The sequence below is a fragment of the Cupressus sempervirens genome, chromosome 11 (assembly GCF_028749045.1).
Source record: "Cupressus sempervirens isolate cs-2001-9-10 chromosome 11, ASM2874904v1, whole genome shotgun sequence".
NCBI lineage: Eukaryota > Viridiplantae > Streptophyta > Pinopsida > Cupressales > Cupressaceae > Cupressus > Cupressus sempervirens.
Window position 1 is genome coordinate 811,084,455 of NC_143128.1, and position 20,163 is coordinate 811,104,617.

General features: G+C 39.5%; 1 pseudogene; it reads left to right on the top strand.

The window, feature by feature from the left end:
- Positions 1-20,163, top strand: part of LOC149532034 (DNA (cytosine-5)-methyltransferase 1A-like) — a 139,514-nt pseudogene that overhangs the window by 60,683 nt on the left and 58,668 nt on the right.

The following is a 20,163-nucleotide window of genomic DNA, read 5'->3' on the forward strand; positions in this document are numbered from 1 at the left end:
TCTTGATACCAAGGAAATAGTGTAGTAGACCCAAGTCTATCATCAAAAACTTGTCCTAAAAAGTAGCCTTAACACTTTAAAGAATGGATGTTATGCTCCCTATAATGATTAAGTCATCAACATAAAGCACAAGAAGAAAATTAGAATCATCTCTCTAAAGAATGTAGACATTCAGATCAGAATGACATCTGGTGAACCCTTTGGAGAGAAGGAAAGAATCCATCTTGGCATACTAAGCTCTTAGAGCTTGTTTAAGTCCATAGATAGACTTCTTCAATTCACAAACCAAGGTAGCATCCTGTATAAACCCTTGTGGCTGATCCATATATATCTCCTAATGAAGATCCCCGTTCAAAAATACACTTTTTACATCCATTTCATGAATAACCCATCTCTGAGCTACTGCTATAACTAGTGTCAAATGAATGGAGTTCATCTTTTCCACTAGTGCAAAGGTCTTAGTGTAATCAATGCTAGGTATCTGAGAAAAACCTTTTGCAAGAATTTGAGACTTATGTTTATCAACACTTCCATCCATTGCAAATTTGGTCTAATAGATCCACTTCCACTAAACTAATGATCTTCCCTTAGGAAGAGAGACTAAGTCCCATGTATCAGTTCTCATAAGAGAGTTATATTCTTCCTTCATTGCTCTATCCCATTCTAGAATACCTAATGCTTCTTTAAATGATTGCGGATCTAAAGAAAAAACAATATAAGCATGTGGGAGTGAGTTGTGCTATGATCTTGTCCTCCTTGTATCAGAAGGATTCCCTACCAATGTGCTTGTTGCATCTAATGTCTACTTAGCCCATCTATGCATATTGGAAGAAGATGTAGTAGGAGTATCCTCAATCTCAACTGGTTGATGCATCTTTGTTGGTCAAGGATGAACATCTTCCAAGTCACGGATTTCACTGTCACTCTCTTCAATGAAGGAGGAAGAAGGAGGAGTTGAAGAAGTAAAGCTTGGTTAACTTTCTTCAAAATGTACACTCCTCTCATAGAATATATCACGTGTCTTTGGATCCATCAACTTGTAGGCATTATGTGAGTCTGCATATCCAAAAAATATACAAGGTTTTCTTTGTACTTCCAATGACTTGCATTTTTATGGAGGTATTTTGGTCCATGCTGGACAACCAAAGGCTCTGAAGTTCTTAACTATAGGTTTCTTTCCAGTCCATGCTTGAAAAGGAGTTATACCATCCAAAGCTTTATGAGGACTCCTATTTTGGATATAGTTAGCACAATTCATTTCTTTAGCCCAAAAGACTTGATCAAGAGACTTGCTTAGTAGCATGCAAGTGGTCGTCTCTTTAAGAGTTCTATTTTTCCTTTTAGCAACATCATTTTACTATGGCATATATGGTAGTGAATGCTAAAGGTCAATGCCCTCTTGAGTTCAAAAGTCTATTAGTCTTGAGTTCACATAATCCCCCCATTATCTATTCGAAGAACTTTGATGACTTTCCTTGATTGCTTTTCCACTTGAGCCTTGAAGCTCAGAATTTTTTTCAAAAACTTCACTCTTATGAACCATGAAGAAAACCCTAGTAAAGTGAGAGTAGTCATCTATGAAGGTGAGTGCATAGCGAGACTTGCCAAATTATGGCACTAGAAATAGTCCCACCACATCACTATGAACTAATTTGAGAACGCATTTCTCTCTCCAAGATTTCCCCTTTTCATACAATTTTTTTGGATGTTTTCCAAATGAGCAACCTGAACAAACACCTTCTAAAAACTATACTTGGGGTAGACCATTGACCATTTTCTTGCTGCTAAGCTAGTGAAGATATCTATAGTTGAGATGTCCAAATCTCTCATGCCACAGTTTTCTTTCTGCATTTGAATGTAATAAAAAGGCTTGTGCACTTGATTTTGGCACAAAGGAGGAGAAAGTGTAAAGCCTTGAAGCATGATTGGCTTCACATATTGCAATCATAGAGCCATCATTGATGCTTTTCACTACCACTGAATCTGGAAGAAATTCAACTTTATTTCCACCTCCACAGTGAGTCATTTGGTAGACTAAAAGAAGGTTGGAGGTAAGATTAGGTACATATAGAACATCCTTGAACACTCCATTGTTCATCTGAATTTCACCTTTACCTTCAACTTCCACCTTAGTATCATCACCTATAAAGATGTGTGGTACCTTTGAATGTGTCATGGAAGAAAAATCTCACTTTGACACACCCATATCATGTGTGTAACCTAAATAAATGATCCATTCTCCCTGACTAACAATGTTTGTGAGTAAAGTATACCCTTTCCCCATAGACTCTAAGGATGAAGATCATTTCTTGTTATAAACAATAGGTAGTGGACCATTGTTTTTCTTCATGATGTTCTCCAACTCATCAATCTGTTTATGATAACACTGATGTTCATCATGAACCATCTTCTTACAATAGGCACAATTTTTCTTCTCCTGATTAGTATCCCCCTTCTTGTTTGTATTTGAGGAAGACTTGCCTTGTTGTTGATTTTTTTGTATTCTCTTTTTTTTTATTCTTCCACTTCTTCTTTTTTCCCTTTCCTTTGTTTGAACTTTGGCCAGATAATTTTTGAGAACCCTCATTATTAGGCACCAATGCCTTAGACTTTGAAGAATTGAGAATCCCCATTGTTTGCAACTTAGTTTGTTCATCCTCTAACAGTTGAGCATAATCATCAAAAGTGATTTTCTTATAGGCAGCCCCTAATGTAGTCTTTATGGCATTGAAAGAAGAGACAAATGTGGAGTACTTAGATGATAGCTTATTATGAATGAGATAGATCAACCCATCATCTTTAATAGGACTACCACAATCATGAAGTTTTTTTCTTAATTCATTCACCTTAATGTTAAAATTATGAATTGAATCAAAGGTCTTGGGATCTAAGGAGACAAGCTGATCTTTAATTCTCTAAACATCCTCCTAGATTACTTTACCATATAGGTTTTTGAGGGCATCCCAAACTTCCTTGGATGTATCATACTTCATGTTTTGATTGATGATCTTTACTTCAACCCCAATCCTAATATCACATAGGGCTTTCCTATCTACCTATACCCAAGCAACAATATCACTTTTGGTTACTTGACCACTTGCTGGTTTAGGAAGGGATCCAACTACATATTGAGAAACTTCATCATGCATCAATTTACATCATATTTTAATAGACCATGTGGCATAGTTAAGTGGTGTTAATTTTGGAATATTAAGATTTCCCATGGTGCAATAAATGAAAGATAACAATAGGAAAAGAGGAACACAACACCAAGAGACACCTCCCTATTCACTCAATCAAGAAACCCCCCCAAAATGAAAGATTTTGGCACTTTATACTTAGTGCCATTACAATAGTCACTTGACAATTTTGGCCTTAGTGGACTTTTGATTTACTATTTACAACCTCCTTTAGAGTCCAAATCTAGAACTAAGCAATATACAACAATTTTGAAGAAATACAATATAAAGAAATGACCTAATTCTGAAAGTGGCATTTTTTTCAACACAAGCCTATAATCTAAGTGCAAATATAGAAAGTAGACACATAATTATTCACTTCCAAAACAAAAAAACCTCATTTAGAGTCCAAATGAGCTTGTATAGAGCAATTGAAGTTGCAAAATGTAGGATTGGATAGGTATAGTCACCAAAAATTACAATTTCTGACAAATACATGCACCAAAACTAGAAAATAATAGTACCACTAAAAACTTCAAGAAATTTTAGCCCAAATAAAAAAAATCACACCTGATTTGGAGCCCAGATGACTGAGATATGGCCTTGCAAATTTAGAATGTCAAATCAAAATTAAATCTGGAGAGGGGTCTGATCAAAAAATTATGAGTTTAAATTTTGATGTACAAATGGCCATCATGATAATATAATTTTTCCTACTAATAACAATTAGACAATTGTCAATTTTAGGCCAGTGTTTTGATGAAGTCAATAAAAATTGTCCTCCCTTGGCGATGTGACAGTGATGTCACTGATGACATCAATAATGTACAAAATCATATAGAAGGTTGATGACATGTTAGGGCTAATTCAACATATGGATGAGCCTACATGGTTGTTGATGTGGCAAAGGTCATTGACTTGGTGGGCTAAGTCAAATCTGCACTGACTAAGTGGGTGATTGGGCCACAGGCTAATGTGTAGTAGCTATTAGAGGAGGAGCTGCGATGGATCCACATGGTAGAAGGGAGGTTTCTTGTTGAGTTAATAATAGTGCAATGATCCACATAGATTGTTCTATGGTTGATGAAGGTTACGTGGCTTTTGCAGTTAGAAAAAGAGATCGATGATGTGAACAATGGTAGGAAGTTTGGCGTCCAATGGTTGGGGAGAGTTTGGTGTCACTAGCAGTGGCCAAAAATAGAAATCATGTTGGTAGAAAGGATAAGTGGGAGGAAGTCCACTAGCAGGGAGTAGTGGATTAGTCCAACATCTGTAGTGGGTGTGAGCAAACGTTTGTTTAAAAATGCAAAGCCACGAGACTTAAAACAAAATTGAGGCTACTGGTTGAATGTGAATTGTTGGAGGAATGTGTTTGCCAGTTAGTGTATAATGTGGTTGGTCAAATGTGTTAATGAAATTTGTCATGAAATGTTATGACCAATGGAATATTTGGCCAAATATTCTGCAGGGGCTAGGATTTCACCACCCAGTTCCTATAATTTTTTTTCTTTGCAGGCTTGATGACCTAATTTTTTTTGAACAAAATGCTCCAAAAAATAAAAAGAAAATAAAATGTAGATGTGAAAAAAAAAAAATGCATAGATTTAATAGATCATGCCAAATTTGCAAATTAGGCCGTTGGGTGCTGTAGAACAAGATCTTAGTGTGCAAGGAACATTAACATTAAAGAAAGCATTCACAAACTAAAACTAAATTCACATATATGTTTAGACAAAGAAAAGAAAACAAGAAGTGCAAAACCTCAAAAGAGAAAACACTCAATGCTTTCTTAATTTTGTAGATGCGTCCTTTGCTGTGGATGTATGCTCAAGATGCTCAAAGTTGCTTCAATGGTGGAGATGGGTAATGGCAAATTGGTAGCCTTGTGAGCTCTCAATTTGGCATTATAAGGGTATGGGTATGGCTTTTGGCTCTCAAAAGGGCATGATAACTTTACTCAAATGGTTGTGATTGAAATGGTTTGGGAGGGGATTCAATTTATAGGCTAAGGGCTTGAGGGATGGAGGGCTAAGATGCAAGGAGAGATGAAGGCTTAAGGAGGGCTAGGATGCACTCAAAGGAGAGCACATGGATTGTGCTTGTTTAGCACCAATGGGAAGGTGACACTTGTCACAAGGAGGATAAATGTGAGAGGGTAGGGTAAAGGGTTGGTTAAAGGCATGATGAGTGGGGTTGAGTATGTAAGAGAGATGTAAGAGGAATGAGTGTGGAAGAGGGAAGAGTGTGGAAGATGGATGTAAGAGTCATGGGTGGGCTTGTAAGAGTCTTTTATGGTTTGTAAGAGCACTCATGACTTTGTGGTTGGGATTTTTGAGGGGAGACTTTGATTTGGTTTAGGAAAGTCTTAAACTTGCTTAGGGAATGTGACAACATTAGGAGGTGGATAAGGCTTGGGTTTAGGATTAGATTAGGGATGTTAGAGATGTGCGAGTGGATGGCATTAATGAGGGTGGGTGATTTAGTGGCTAAGCTTGGTTAGTATGGGTGGATGAGGTGGATTAGGCTAAATAGAGGATTAGAGATAGGTTAGGGGTTTTTAGATTTGAGGATTTTATTTATCAAATAGATTTATTTAATAAATGGAGATTTTTGGAATTAGATAGAAGAATAGGATTTAATTGATAAATGATAGGTTATTTGATTTATCAATTAGGACTATAGATGATTAATTAAATTAATCAGCTAGGGGATGGTAAAGGATTAATTAAATAGGAATTTAATTAATGATGCCTTCAGAGATAACTAAATTAGATTACCAAGGCGGTGTAATCAAATTTAGGTGTCTACATTTTGCCCCTCTTTGACATAGTGTTGAGACAACATTATTTCAAAGAAGTTCAAATGAAGACGACACGAGAAAGATGTTTTAGCAAGAAGGTTGCCCCAGTCTCAGATAAGAAGAGGAGAGACTAGACTTAGATGATGCCCCCTCAAGAAGGCGGCGGGGAGAGAAATGAGGCTTGACAACTTCTTGAAAAGTACAAGAAATTGAGATGAGCTAAGACACAGGTTGGCAAAGAGAAGGGGCTGAATTAGCTCAAACTCTCACTTTGGGAGAATGATAAAGGGAAATCAGAGGCACAATAGTAAAGCAAGCTTAAGACTTTCCAGGATTGGGGGGGAGGATGGAGGAGCAGAGCACTATAAAAGGAATCCATGGTAGGGAGATGGATGATGGAATGATAAAGCTGATGCAACAGGATTTCATAGAGTCATATTGGCAGAAGATGGGTTTCAAAGATCCCTAGGACTAGGATTGTGGATCTCGAAAGATGAGGCTTGGTGGATTGATTTGATTGGTGGATCCCTAAGACTAGGATTGTGGATCCCTAAAGCTAAGCATGAGGAGTGATCCAAAGAGATACTGATGCATAAGCTGGGATAGGTGCTGGATATGGATGGGGGATAATGGAGATGAAGGGAATCCATTGAAGCTTTTGAGCGGGGGGATACTTCAAAGAGAAGTACCACCATGTAGTTGAGCACTAGATTTTCTATAGGACTGTTGGTTAATTTCCAAGGTTACCAAGAACATCAAGGCCTTTTCACCAACCATCCAGAGGACTGATGAACTGACTCAAAACAAACACGCAAGGATTGCCCCAATATCACACATGAATCCTAGAGGAAGCAGTGTGGAAATGACACTGAGTAACCCACAAGCAGAAAAAGAAAATAAGAAAAAGACATGATCAAGACCTTACGCTCTGATTGCCCCATTCATAGCATACCATGATATGGAAGATCATGGCAACCTTGAGGAGGGAACAAGGAGATTTCTTGGAAAAGATATTTCAAGACCCAAAAGGGAAGATCCCAAATCAAAAGAAAGTAAAAATCCAAAAGAGAACCGTTTGCCAACGAGATGGGTAGGAAAAGGTACTAATGGACCAAGATCAGACATGAGGAAATCTATATCCTACAAGGATCTATTGGAGAGCACCTAGGCTGATGGATCTGGATGAGTGATGCATCTGGCAAGCTGAACTAAGAAGGATAACACTTTGGCGATACGAGATCTAGCTAAAGGATGCATTGGAATAGCTAACCAAGAGTTGTGCAATGTGTGCAAGATGCTAATCAAGGACAAACTAACATGAAAGCTAGATAGATACAATGGTACTAAGCTAAAGAGGATGTACAAGCTGATGGACCAAGATATGTTACAAATATACAAGTTTATTCATGTTTTGGTTTTTGTGAAATGGAAATGTTTGTGAAGGATGGGATGTCTATAATAGTTGATAGGTGGATAGTTAAATGGTTTGTGAAAAGCTTAAGTGAAAATGGGGTTTTGTGTGTGCACGTGATAGGATACAAGCTAGGATACAAGATTATTTACAAGCTGGAATATGGTACAAACTTTGGACAAGATTCAGATATACAAGTTATGGTACAAGATTTAAAAAGTATAATACAAGCTTTGGTGCAAGATTTTACAAGCTGAGGTACAAGATTTTACAAGTTGTACAGGAGATATTTACAAGCTTCATCAGATTTTGGATATTTGGTTGGAATACCAGGGGAACAAGCAGGTGTGTTATGGGATGGTGGGTTGATGGATGAGGGATAGGATAGTGATAGATAATGGATTAATCTTTAGTACACAAGGTACCTGAATTACCAGGTTTTCACCAAGGTACCTATCCAAGGCGCTTGAATTGCCAAGATTTCACCATTGGACGCTTATTTCTCTTTACTATTTTTTTTGTATTTTTCAAAAGCTAGGTATACCAAGGATCTTCAAGCATAGAACTTCTTGAGATGAATGATGTTAGTGGGATCATTCAAGAGTTCTCCTTCTGGTGTAGATAACTGATAGGCTCCGGAGCCAAAGGATGCTATGACAACATAAGGACCAAGCGAGATAGGTTCAAACTTGCCTTTCTTTTCTCGATCTACTTGGAATTTCATGTTTTCTTTGAGGACCATGTCACCTAGCTAAAAGTGTCATGGGAGAACCTTCTTGTTGAAATTTCTTTTGAGACAATTTTGGTAGACTGTGAGATGGTCATAGGCTTGTTGTCTCTTCTCATCTAAGAGATCTAGGTGGGTGAGCTGAGCTACTCTTTATTCTTCATTTGAGATTTGCCCTCGCAAAGATATGCATAGTGAGGGAAGTTCAACTTCTATAGGTAATACCGCTTCGGCACCATAGACTAGGGAGTATGGAGTTGTTCCTATGGATGTACGGAAGGAGGTTCGATAGGCCCATAGAGCTGGATTTATTTGTAGGTGCCAATCACGGCCGAAATCATTGACAACTTTCTTTAGGATTTTGAGGAGGGTTTTGTTAGTTGCCTCTGCCTGGCCGTTACCTTGTGGGAAATATGGGCTAGACAAGTGGTGATGGATGTAGAGGGAAGTGCATAATTCTTCCATGTTGAGATTTTCAAAGTTACCTCCGTGGTTAGTGAAGATGGTGGATGGGATGCCGAAGCGGCAAACAATGTGGTACAAGATGAACTTGGAGACCTGAACTCCTGTAGCTGAGACTAGGGGGATTGCTTCCACCCACTTAGTGAAATAGTTTGTAGCTGTTATTATCCATTTATGTCCATCAGATGAGAGAGGTGTGATAGTTACAACTAGATCAAGGCCCCAACAAGCGAAAGGCCAAGGTGGTGCAATAGGCTGTAGATCTTGTGCTGGAGCATGCACAAGATTTGCATGCTGCTAACATAGGAGACACTTTCTGACAAAGTCACAGGAGTCCTCTTCAATGGTAGGCCAATAGTAGCCTGCTCTAATGATTTGTCATGCTAGGACAATACCACTTGTGTGGGCACCGCAAAGTTTGGAGTGTACTTATTTTAACACCATTGTAGCCTCATTTTCATCTAAACATCGAGAGAGAGTATCGTGATAACCCCAACGATATAGGGTATTGGCTATGATAACATAGTGTGATGATTTTTGGATGAGGTTCTGGCATTGGGTACGTGTGAGGTGAGGGGATATGATACCATCATTAAGGTAAATGTGAATTTCATGGTACCAAGGGGATTGGGGACCAACCAAGATATAAACACGGTTTGAATCTTCATTCGCATAGGTGGGTGTGAGGAGCTGCTCAACTAAAAACTCATACTATGTAGCTTCTTGGGGAATTTCCAAGAGCGAGCCAATAGTGGCCATGGCATCTGCTGCCTTGTTCTACATTCAAGGCACTTGTGTAAACTAAAGCTTTGTAAAATGCTAGGTCAGCTGATCAACTAGCTCTTTGTAGGGTAATAGCTTTTTGTCTTTGGTTTGATATTCATTTAGGACTTTCTTGATGATGAGCTGAGAATTGCCAAAGATTTGTAACTCAATGATATTCCATTCTGCAGCTATCTTTAATCCTACTACAAGAGTTTCATATTCTGCTATATTGTTGGTGCTAGGGAATTATAGCTTGAAGGCTTTTGGAATGTAATCTCCTTGAGGTGTAACCAACAATATTCCTGCCCTTGATCCATGAGATGTGTATGAGCCATCAAAATAAATCTTTCATGGGGGCTATTCTTCAATTAGACAAATATGTTCATCTAGAAATTCTGTAATCAAAGGATATGCATCTATTAGAGGTGCATCAGCTAGGTGATCTGCTATAGCTTGCCCTTTAATTGCCTTTTTTTTCACATACCAGATGTCAAACTCATTTAGTAGCGTAACCCACTTTGCTAGCCAACCTGTGAGTGCTGTTCTAGAGAGCATATACTTGATAGGATCAATTTTGGATATTAGTTGGATGGTATGACTTAGCATGTAGTGGTGAAGCTTTTGAGTTGAGAAAACAACTTTCAAACAAGCTTTTTCCATAGAGTGTAATTGAGTTCATAACCAACTAGGGTTCTACTGATATAATAGATGGCTATTTCTCTACTATAATCATCATGTTGTTCTAGAAGTGCCCCTAGAGCAGTAGGTGTTGCTGATATGTATAAGATCAAAGGATGACCAGGAATTGGTGGAACCAAGATAGGGGGATTGGTGAGATACTGCTTGAGCTAATCGAAGCTGCGTTGACATAAACGATCCCACTTGAAGTTCTCATCCTTCTTTAGTAAATGTGAAAATGGTGTACACTTATCTGCAAGCTGGGAGATGAAGCGTCGAATGGATTGGAGCTTTTCTTGAAGAGAGCGAAGCTGTCACAGTTTCTGTGGAGGAGGCATGTCTAAGATAGCCTTGACCTTCTTGGGGTCGATCTCTATACCTTGTTTAGAAACTATGAAGCCTAGAAGCTTGCCAGATGTGACCCCAAAGACACACTTCTTGGGATTTAGCATGAGATGATATTGGGCTAACCTATCAAAAAATTTCTCTAGGTCAGCAAGATGATCCATGAAGGTATGAGATTTGACTAAGATATCATCCACATAATCCTCCAAAATGCTATGGATAAGATCATGGAAAATGGCTGCCATAGCTCTTTGATAGGTAGCCCCAGCATTCTTTAGGCCAAAACGAATCACGGTGTAGCAAAAGGTTCCCCAAGGGGTAGTGAATGTTGTCTTATGCTGATCCTCTTTTGCAATGTTGATCTGATTATACCTAGAAAATCCATCCATAAGGGACAGAATTTCATGTCCAGCTGTAAGATCTACAATCATATCTATGTTGGGTAAGGGAAAACCATCTTTTGGGCAAGCTTTGTTTAGATCTCTAAAATCAGTGTAGATTCTGATGTCACTGAAAGGCTTAGTGACAGGGACCATGTTGGAGATCCACTCTGAGTAGTCGATAGGTCAGATAACCTTAGCAGCTAACATTCTTTCTAATTTAGCTTTGACCAGTAATGCCACCTTGGGGTGCATTTTTCTAAGCTTTTGTCTGACGAGCTTGATCTTTGGATTGACTGCAAGATGGTGAACTACAAGCTTTGGATCCAACCTTGGCATGTCTTGATATGACCATGCAAATCGGCAAATGTTCTCTCTTAAGACCTCAAAGAGGAGATCAGCTTGGTCTTGTGATAGGGATGCAGCAATGTGAACAAGTCTGGGGATCTTTGAAGAACCGATGTTGACTTCTCTAGTATCCTCTATTAGAATAGATGACACCTCTGGTCGATTATCTTGAGGAGGCAATACTAAATCCTCATGTTCTACTTGTGGCTCTAGATTTTCTTGCTAAGGGGTTGTCTTCGCTACCTTAGCTAGTCTTGGATTCACCTTAGTTCCAGTTTTGGGTGTATCGGAACTAGGTTGGAGATTTTCTCCAAAATACCCCGTGGGATTTAGCTCGTAGATGTAGGTAGAATCTGGCTTTGTTTTCTTATGAGGAGTTTTAGCTCCCATGAATCTTAGAAGTGCTTCCTTTGATGTGAATTTATCAATGTGTATGACACTTGGTTGGTCCCAATCTATGAGTTGTAAATGAGCGAGTGGTAGGTCAATGAGATGGATGGATAGTTCTTAGAGAACAAAGTCTCCTAGGAAGATTTGGTCTGGGATATCGTTGTAGGCTCTCTTTTTAACTTCCTCAGGAATGTCTTTGATTTCAACAAGGTCACGGTGGATGTTCGAAAAAGCGTGACTATTCTCGTTGGTGTCCCTAGTTGTGGGTATGCCAAAGCCAAGACCTGACTTCGATTCCCACTTGTGTGCATCGATGGGGCACTATATGCCTCTTTCTTCTAGTCCTAGACCACCACCTTGATAGTTCCATTTTTTAGTGATGAGCTTATGTTCTTGGGGATACTTCTGGCTGAAGTGGTCAAGGCATTCTTGATTTCTTGGAGGTGCATCCTTATGTAACCAATTGTTGATATCTGGAGTGAGCTCTTCATGAAGAGGGATTTTCGAGGATAGAAAGGTGGTTGGGCCAAACTATTTGCATCGAGGAGGTGGAATCTCCTTAGCTTTTTGATATGTCAGTCATCCATGGGCATGTGGATCAGGTGGGAGTGCCTCGATAGCAAATGCATCTGATAGACTATACTCTCTATAGCCTTTGTTATTGATCTTCATTGTAGATAGGGTGGAGGCAAGGATGGTTTCTGGGTCATTACAAGTGTGGGATGAGCTGGCGATGGCTGTGCTGATATCAATTCCAGGGCAATGATTTGTATAGGAGGCTTCAACCACATTTCAGTAAGCAAAGGGTTCTGGATCGGCATGGATGGTTACCTTAGTGCCCTGATGAGAAAATTTGGTGCACTCATGGTAGGTGGATGGAACAACCTTCATAGTGTGAATCCATGGGCAATCGAGGAGGATTTTAAATGGTAGGTTTAGATTAACAACATGGCAAACTATCTCTTGGATGACTGGCCCAACCTTGATTGGTAGAAAAATAGTCCCTTCTGTGGTTCTTTCCAAGTTGTCATAAGCTTTGATGGTGATAACCTCACTGATCATATCTGCCTCAGTCTATCCAACTTTTTTTTAATGAATTTTAGGGTGAAAATATTCAAGGCTGATCCATTATCTATCATTACTCTTTTCACAACAAAATTGATACCATGATGGCTATGCAAAGCGGAAGGGTGTGATTTGGATCGACCGTGGGTATGTTAGTAAGTTTGAATGATAGGGCACATGAGGAGGATAGGTGTCCGATGAGATTACAAAAATTAGTAGCATTGATATCAGAAGGGACACGAGATTCTATGAGAGCACTGTCAAGGATGTCTTTGTACACAGGACTAGTGCAGAGAAGGTCTAAAATGGAGATTTGGGCTGGCATGTTCCCAAGGTGTTCCAAGATATTGTACCGGCTTTTTGATAGAGCTGATGGTGCTGATGAAATTGGTGGGCCTGTGATGTTAAATCATGCTCTTCGAGTGGTAACTGCACACTCATTGTCTAGTCCTTGGATATTGATAACATTGATGGAAGGCTCTTTCTCAGATATACAACCTATAAGGCTACCATAGTCTATATAGGATGAAGTGTGGTCATTGTTCTTCCCATGCTATTGGTTTGGCTGGCGGTTGTTGGTGTTGTTGTTGTTTTGGATAGGTGCTTTTCCAGGATTTTGGTCGTTATGTGGAGGAAAAGCATTTTGATAAATTTGTAAGCCTAAATTGGGAGAGGTTTGGGCACCAACAGTGATTTCTTTCCGATGAATGAGGTCCTGAACATAATCTTTTAGTTTCATGCATCTGAGGGTGGTGTGACCATTTACCCTATGGAACTTGAAATACTCATTGTCCTTGTACCATGCAGCTTTGGATTGGCTTGGATCAATTTGCTAGGTAGGAGGAAATTTGATGAGGTTTTCCTTAGCCAATTTCTCAAAAATGACATCCAATGGCTCACCAAGGGGTGTATAGTTTCTAGGTGCGGGTTGGAATCCGGGTTTTTGCCCTGCAACTACATTGATGGCATTAGCTTGATTGTTAGACCCTTGAAAGTTGGGTCTTGTATTGTGGTTTTGATAGCTTTGGTTATTCTGCTGTTGGTAATTGATAGCTTATTGGTTGTTTGGTTGATATGGTGGGTTAGACTGGTTTTGAGAAGGAACAACAATATTCACATGTTTGGTGTTAGTAAGCCCATCTATTGCAACATGCTTTTTTTTGTTCCAATACCTAGACTTGTCATTGGAATGTGATTGATTTTGGTTGGCCTCTTTATAAATCTTGACCACACCATCTTTAATGAGTCCTTGTTCAAGGATCATTCCTTTCTCTTTGATATCTTTATAGGTCTACAAATAGTTCATGGTCATGTGGTGAGCCAAGTTGGGATGGGCATTATTAATAAACATTTTCAACACATGGCATTCTGGCAAGGTGCAGGATATGTGGGTGGTAAGGGTTTTCCATCTTTGTAAGTATTCGACAAGGCTTTATCCACCTTTTTTCTTGGTGTGGACAAGATCAACTATTGATAGCTCTATTTCAACAAGATGGGCATATTGGGCTATGAATGCCTCAGATAATTCAGCAAAGTTTTTAATTGTGCCATAGGGGATTCTGTAAAACCATTCAAGAGCTGGTCTAGCCAAGCTTTTGGGGAAAAGTTGCAAGAGGAAGACATCATTATATGCCATGTCCTGGCAGTGCATGTAAAATTCTTTGATATGTGTGACAGGGTCTCCTTTTCCTCTAAATTTGCCAAATTTGGGTACCTCAAAGTGTTTGGGAAATGGTGTCATGGTAATGGCTCTATCAAATGGGTAAGGACACACATTCTCAAACTTGAATGTCTTCAGATCATTCCCTTCTTGGATGGCTTTCAGAGCTGTCTTCATTTGCTCCCATTCTGAATTGATAGGTGATGGCTGGGGTGCCCCCAATGTAGGAGTGCCTTGAGGTAGGTATGCGCTAGATGGGGCCACTGAATATGGATGGTTGTGAGGGATTTTCTGATAGGGATTGTACATTGTTTGGGCAGCTACATGGTGGATGACGGGTTGCTGAGGGGGAGGTGGCACATATTGCTACATGTGCTGCGAGGCTTGCTGTTGATATGGGATTTGAGGTTGGGATTGGGGAATATAAGCTGGCTATGGGATAAATGAATAGCTTTGTGGAGGTAAGCTAGAAGATTGTTGTGAAGCTTGGGGAAAGGATCGGGGGGCTTGTGGGGTTTGACCAATATATGTGGGTTGCACCCCCATTTGGGATGGTACCTGCAAATAATTGGTGGTTGGCTAGATTGGTGGATTACCTCCTAGAAGTGGCATTGAAAATTAGTTGGTAATAGGAGGTAATGGATTAGTTGGTGGTGGAGGTGGTGGGAATTGAAAGCTTGGGAATGGAACTGATGGGGTTTGATAGCTTGGTGATTGGATTTGGAAGCTTGGTAGAGTGGTGGCGGGAGCTGGGGTCACTTGGGAGCTTGGTAGAAAATTGGCAGTAGCTTGTGGGATTTGATAGCTTTGTAGAGTGAAGGTAGTAGCTTGTAGATTTGTGGCTAATGATATTGAGCTCCCAAGACCTAATGGAAATGATGGGATTGTGCTTTTGGCTGTGGTGAACAAGATGGGGGTGATGAAAGGTTGATTACTTGGCCCCATGGGTGACATCCCTGTTGTATATTGCTGAGGTTGGCCAAAGATGCTAGCACTCATTTGGGAAATGGGTGGATTTGGAAGGTTGAGTTGGGGAGCAGCGGTAGCAATAGTGAAGGGAGTGAATGGTGAGGTATTTTGGGCAAAGGCAGTTTGGAGCGGAGAGGTATGAACCAAGGATGGAGTGGTAGTGGCTGGATTGGCTTGTAGAATGGAGATTTTGACTTGGGTGGAGGATGATATGTTTGGGTCTATTGGATCAAATGGATTGGCTTGAGGCTCTTCTTTTGGCATATATTGAGGATAATTTAGATCATAAGAGCCGATGGGTGGTGGCAGCTACCCAAACAACGGGTGAGATGGATCTGATAATGGAGGGGGTCTTCCAAAGTCAAAGGTTCCAACATTGTCCCTTCAAAAATTAGCCATGATTGTCTCTTTGTTCTTGTCTATAATGGCGTTTACCAATACTGCATTTCCTGGTTCATTCATGAAAGCTTCAATGTCAATAGGTGATGGCATAGCTTTCTCTGGGCTGAAGGATGGCTGAGTGCTCAAGGGGGGTGATGTTGTTCGATCCAAATGATAGGGCTCCATTGTTTCTTTCTTCTTGGCTAATCGAGTGACGGGTGGCATGAAGATGCAGAGTGTTCCTAGGGATGAGATGCAATAATGTTGATGGATGCAAAAGAGGGAAGGCTTTTCTATGCAAATGATTTCCTAGGTTGAGGCAAAGCTATATGAAAAACCTAAGGAGGATTGGGTTGGGGATTCTAACTTCAAAGATATGTTGCCAAAGCATGAAAGGTCTGCTTTCCTATGTGCAAGCTTAGTGGTGATTGTGTCAACTTAAGGATAGACTGATGATCCTTTAGGAAGAACACGAGATTGACCACTTGTGGATCCCAACCTTTAGCTCAAGGTGATGAGGGATAAGAAGTGACAAAACTAGATTACCCTAGACAAAGCTCTGTCAAAGGGATAACCTTGGTGAGATTGGTGGATTTGGAAGATTTTAGGAATGGCAAACTTTTTGGCAAGGTGACAAAAAATTTGGAAGCTTAGATATGAAGATTTTGGATTGCTGGCTAAATGGTTTGATTCTAAATGAGATGGATGAGCTAATAATGTTTAAGGGGATAACCTAAGATGGCTGGCTTTTCTACAAAGATGACTCTAAAGTGAAGCTTATCCAAGAAGATGTGGAGAAACAAGGGTGTCTAATCATAGAAATCATGCCTAGTTGGTAAGGCATAAGCAGGATTAACTCCTAGATGTTGGCTAAATTTGATGGTGCACTCTAACCAGGCCTCTTGAAGTGCTTCGTCGACAGCTTTGTCCTCTGCTTTGTGGAGTTTGGAAATTCGTGGGCTTGGTGTTATTTTTTTTCTCTTGGCTGAAAGTTTTTGGTATGCCAGAGATGGCTTGATTTTGACTTTGTGAAACTTCTGTTTGGGTTTGGGTTGTTCTGACATAAATTCCTGAATCTACCTGGCTTTGAGAGATCTCAGTTGTTTTGCTTCAACTTGTTTAACTTCTAAAATAGGTAGTGACTATGCTAAGTGTGCCCTAAGCTAGGATCGACCAAGTTTGGCAAATATTCATTTAAAAAGTACAATAAAATCAAGCAATAGATAGGAACACCCAGATAGAAGTTTGTGGTTCTTAGAATGTGATAATTGCACCGAGGAGTGTGTATGTTCTACAAATGTTTCGATCAGTCACTTCAAACACATTAACACCCTAAATGGTTTTTTGCAAGGTTGATAGTTGGTTTAGCTAGGGAGTTCTCGATATACGCAAGGTACGTGAGGCCCAAATCCATAGATGAGACCAAAAAGATGTCACACAGCCGAGAGGAGCGGTAACCCACTTCTCCTCTTTCACTTCTCAAGGGTATAAAGTTCCTTGAGACTTAGCCCAAGTGAAAAATTTTTGATCCCAAGAGAGGTGTCTTTCGATTCACCTCTCAATTCTTATACTTTGTCAGAATGCTGGAGTTGAGGTCATCCAAGGGGTGATGAAATCCCCAAGCAGGCCTCCTAAAAGGAAACAAAGTTTTGGATCCTAATCTTATGCACCCAAGGTGGCCTCAAAAGATGACAAGGGGAGAGAAGACTTGGATGACCTTGGGCTAAAAAATACGCTTGTTCTTTTACCAACTAACTCTTATGTGTGCTAATCTAGACTTTGCAAGCACTTATGTTTAAGAGATAATGTTCAATTCCAACTTGAAGTGCCAACAAAAGTAGATCGATCAAAGAATGCAAACAAGAAGAAGAGTTAGAGTCAACAAAAGAAAACTCGCGCACTCGGAGGCCCTCCACGTCAAGTATCGATTAATTTTCTTTAAGGAATTCAAGATTGAGCGTGAGTTTGTTTTAAGCCCAAAACAAAAATGTGTGAGATTCAATTTCCAGCGCACGCCCGGAGGCTCTCCACGTCAATTGTTGTTCAATTTTAGTGCCCAAACTTGAAGTGTGATCGATTTAATCTAGAGTTTTGATCATTTAAGAATTTTGATAAAGTTAAAGCAAACATTCAAAGACCAAGTGAGTTAGTTAGATTGTGGAACATTTAACACCTTTTTCAAGTAGACCCATCCCCATAAATGGTGCTGAGATTGCAACCAATGGTTGAATTGATGGGTGATTAGAAAAGAGATGAGTCCAAGGAACTACTCAAATTGGTTTTTTCAAATTTTTATTTAACTTAACAAAATTTTTTAATTGTTCAAAAATCAAACTTTGCCTAAATTGCATGCAAAAGAGAGATTTATTTATTCTTTTTAATGCACCAAAAATTAAAGTGTGAGATATTGCATTGATTCATTGATCCTTTGCATTCAAGATTGAGTTTGTTTGTTTTAAGCATGCATTTCAAGAAAAAATGCTTTTAATCCATGGCATTCAAGAGTGTGTTTTGAGCAACATTCATTGAATGAAAAATGTGTTTAACCATTCAAGTTTATTTTAGAACCATGTATTCAAAGACAAATGATTAAACATTCAAGTTCATTTTTTAGCAACATGAGAACCTGCAAGAAACATGGTTAGTGGTTTCATATGTGCTCCAACTTGCAATGAGACAAAAAAAAACAATTTAGTTAGTCACCCAAAATCTTCAAAAATGAAAGCTTAACTATGGGAAAATTTTTTAAAACTTTTTTTGTTGTTTTTTCTACGTGTAAAAATGCTTAAAATGCTCTAAATTCTACAGAACCACTAAAAGTCAAATTTTGATTTATACTCTTTAAAAAAAAAAAAAAGAGAGAGTGCAGGAACTAATATGCTAAAATGAAAATGCAACATAAATAGGCAGAAACGATAGTTTATTAGGTGGAGACGCCAGACTGCGGGGACGCCGTAACTCGTAGACACCAATTTGATGAAGAAGGCAGTTGGCGGTGTCGGAGATGACAATTGACTACTGGCGGTGACGGAGATGACAGTTTCCAAGCGGAGACAACAATTGATTGCTAGCAATGGCGGAGATGGCAGTTTGAGCTTTTGAAGGTGGCACAGATGACATAAGCCAGGCAGAGATGCTAAAACTCGCAAACGCTGATCTGCGCAGATGCCAAAATTTGTAGATGACAATTCAGGTTTCGTTGCAGACTACCAGAAAATAGGCGGAGATTCTAAAACTCGTAGACAATATTTTGAGTGTGTGGAGACGACAGTTGAGCTTTCACAGACGACGTTCTATGTAGACGACAGGCGGAGATGCCAGTTTGCGGCGGAGACGACACTGCGCGTAATGAACCGACGGGCGCGGATTTTTTCTAGATTTTTTTTATTTTTTTGGTTATTTTCGGATTTTAAAGGGTGTATATTTCTCTCTAGTGCGTCCTTCAACCTACAAAAACTAGCAAAAGCACCTTGCACCCACTTAAATCTCAACAAACATTAGATGGTTAGTTTGTAAGCACAAAATATGGATTGAAAAAGATTAAGGAGTGACCCATAGTGGCGTCCCACCGAGCGTGCCAAAATTTAGAACAAGATCTTAGTGTGCAAGGAGCATTAACATTAAAGAAAGCATTCACAAACTAAAACTAAATTCACATATATGTTTAGACAAAGAAAAGCAAACAAGAAGTGCAAAACCTCAAAAGAGAAAACACTCCATGCTTTGTTGATTTTTTAAATGCATCCTTTGATGTGGATGTATTCTCAAGATGCTCAAAGTTGCTTCAATGGTGGAGATGGGTAATGGCAAATTGGTAGCCTTGTGAGCTCTCAATTTGGCATTATAAGGGTATGGGTATGGCTTTTGGCTCTCAAAATGGCATGATAACTTTACTCAAATAGTTGTGATTGAAATGGTTTGGGAGGGGATTCAATTTATAGGCTAAGGGCTTGAGGGATGGAGGGCTAAAATGTAAGGAGAGATGAAGGCTTAAGGAGGGCTAGGATGCACTCAAAGGAGAGCACATGGATTGTGCTTGTATAGCACCAATGGAAAGATGACACTTGTCACAAGGAGGATGAGTGTGAGAGGGTAGGGTAAAGGGTTGGTTAAAGACATGATGAGTGGGGTTGAGTATGTAAGAGAGATGTAAGAGAAATGAGTGTGGAAGAGGGAAGAGTGTGGAAGATGGATGTAAGAGTCATGAGTGAGCTTGTAAGAGTCTTTTATGGTTTGTAAGAGCACTCATGACTTGGTGATTGGGATTTTTGAGGGGAGACTTTGATTTGGTTTAGGAAAATCTTAAACTTGCTTAGGGAATGTGACAACATTAGGAGGTGGATTAGGCTTGGGTTTAGGATTAGATTAGGGATGTTAGAGATGTGCAAGTGGATGGCATTAATGAGGGTGGGTGATTTAGTGGATAAGCTTGGTTAGTATGGGTGGATGGGATGGATTAGGCTAAATGGAGGATTAGAGATAGGTTAGGGGTTTTTAGATTTGAGGATTTTATTTATCAAATAGATTTATTTAATAAATGGGGATTTTTGGAATTAGATAGAAGAATAGGATTTAATTGATAAATGATATGTCATTTGATTTA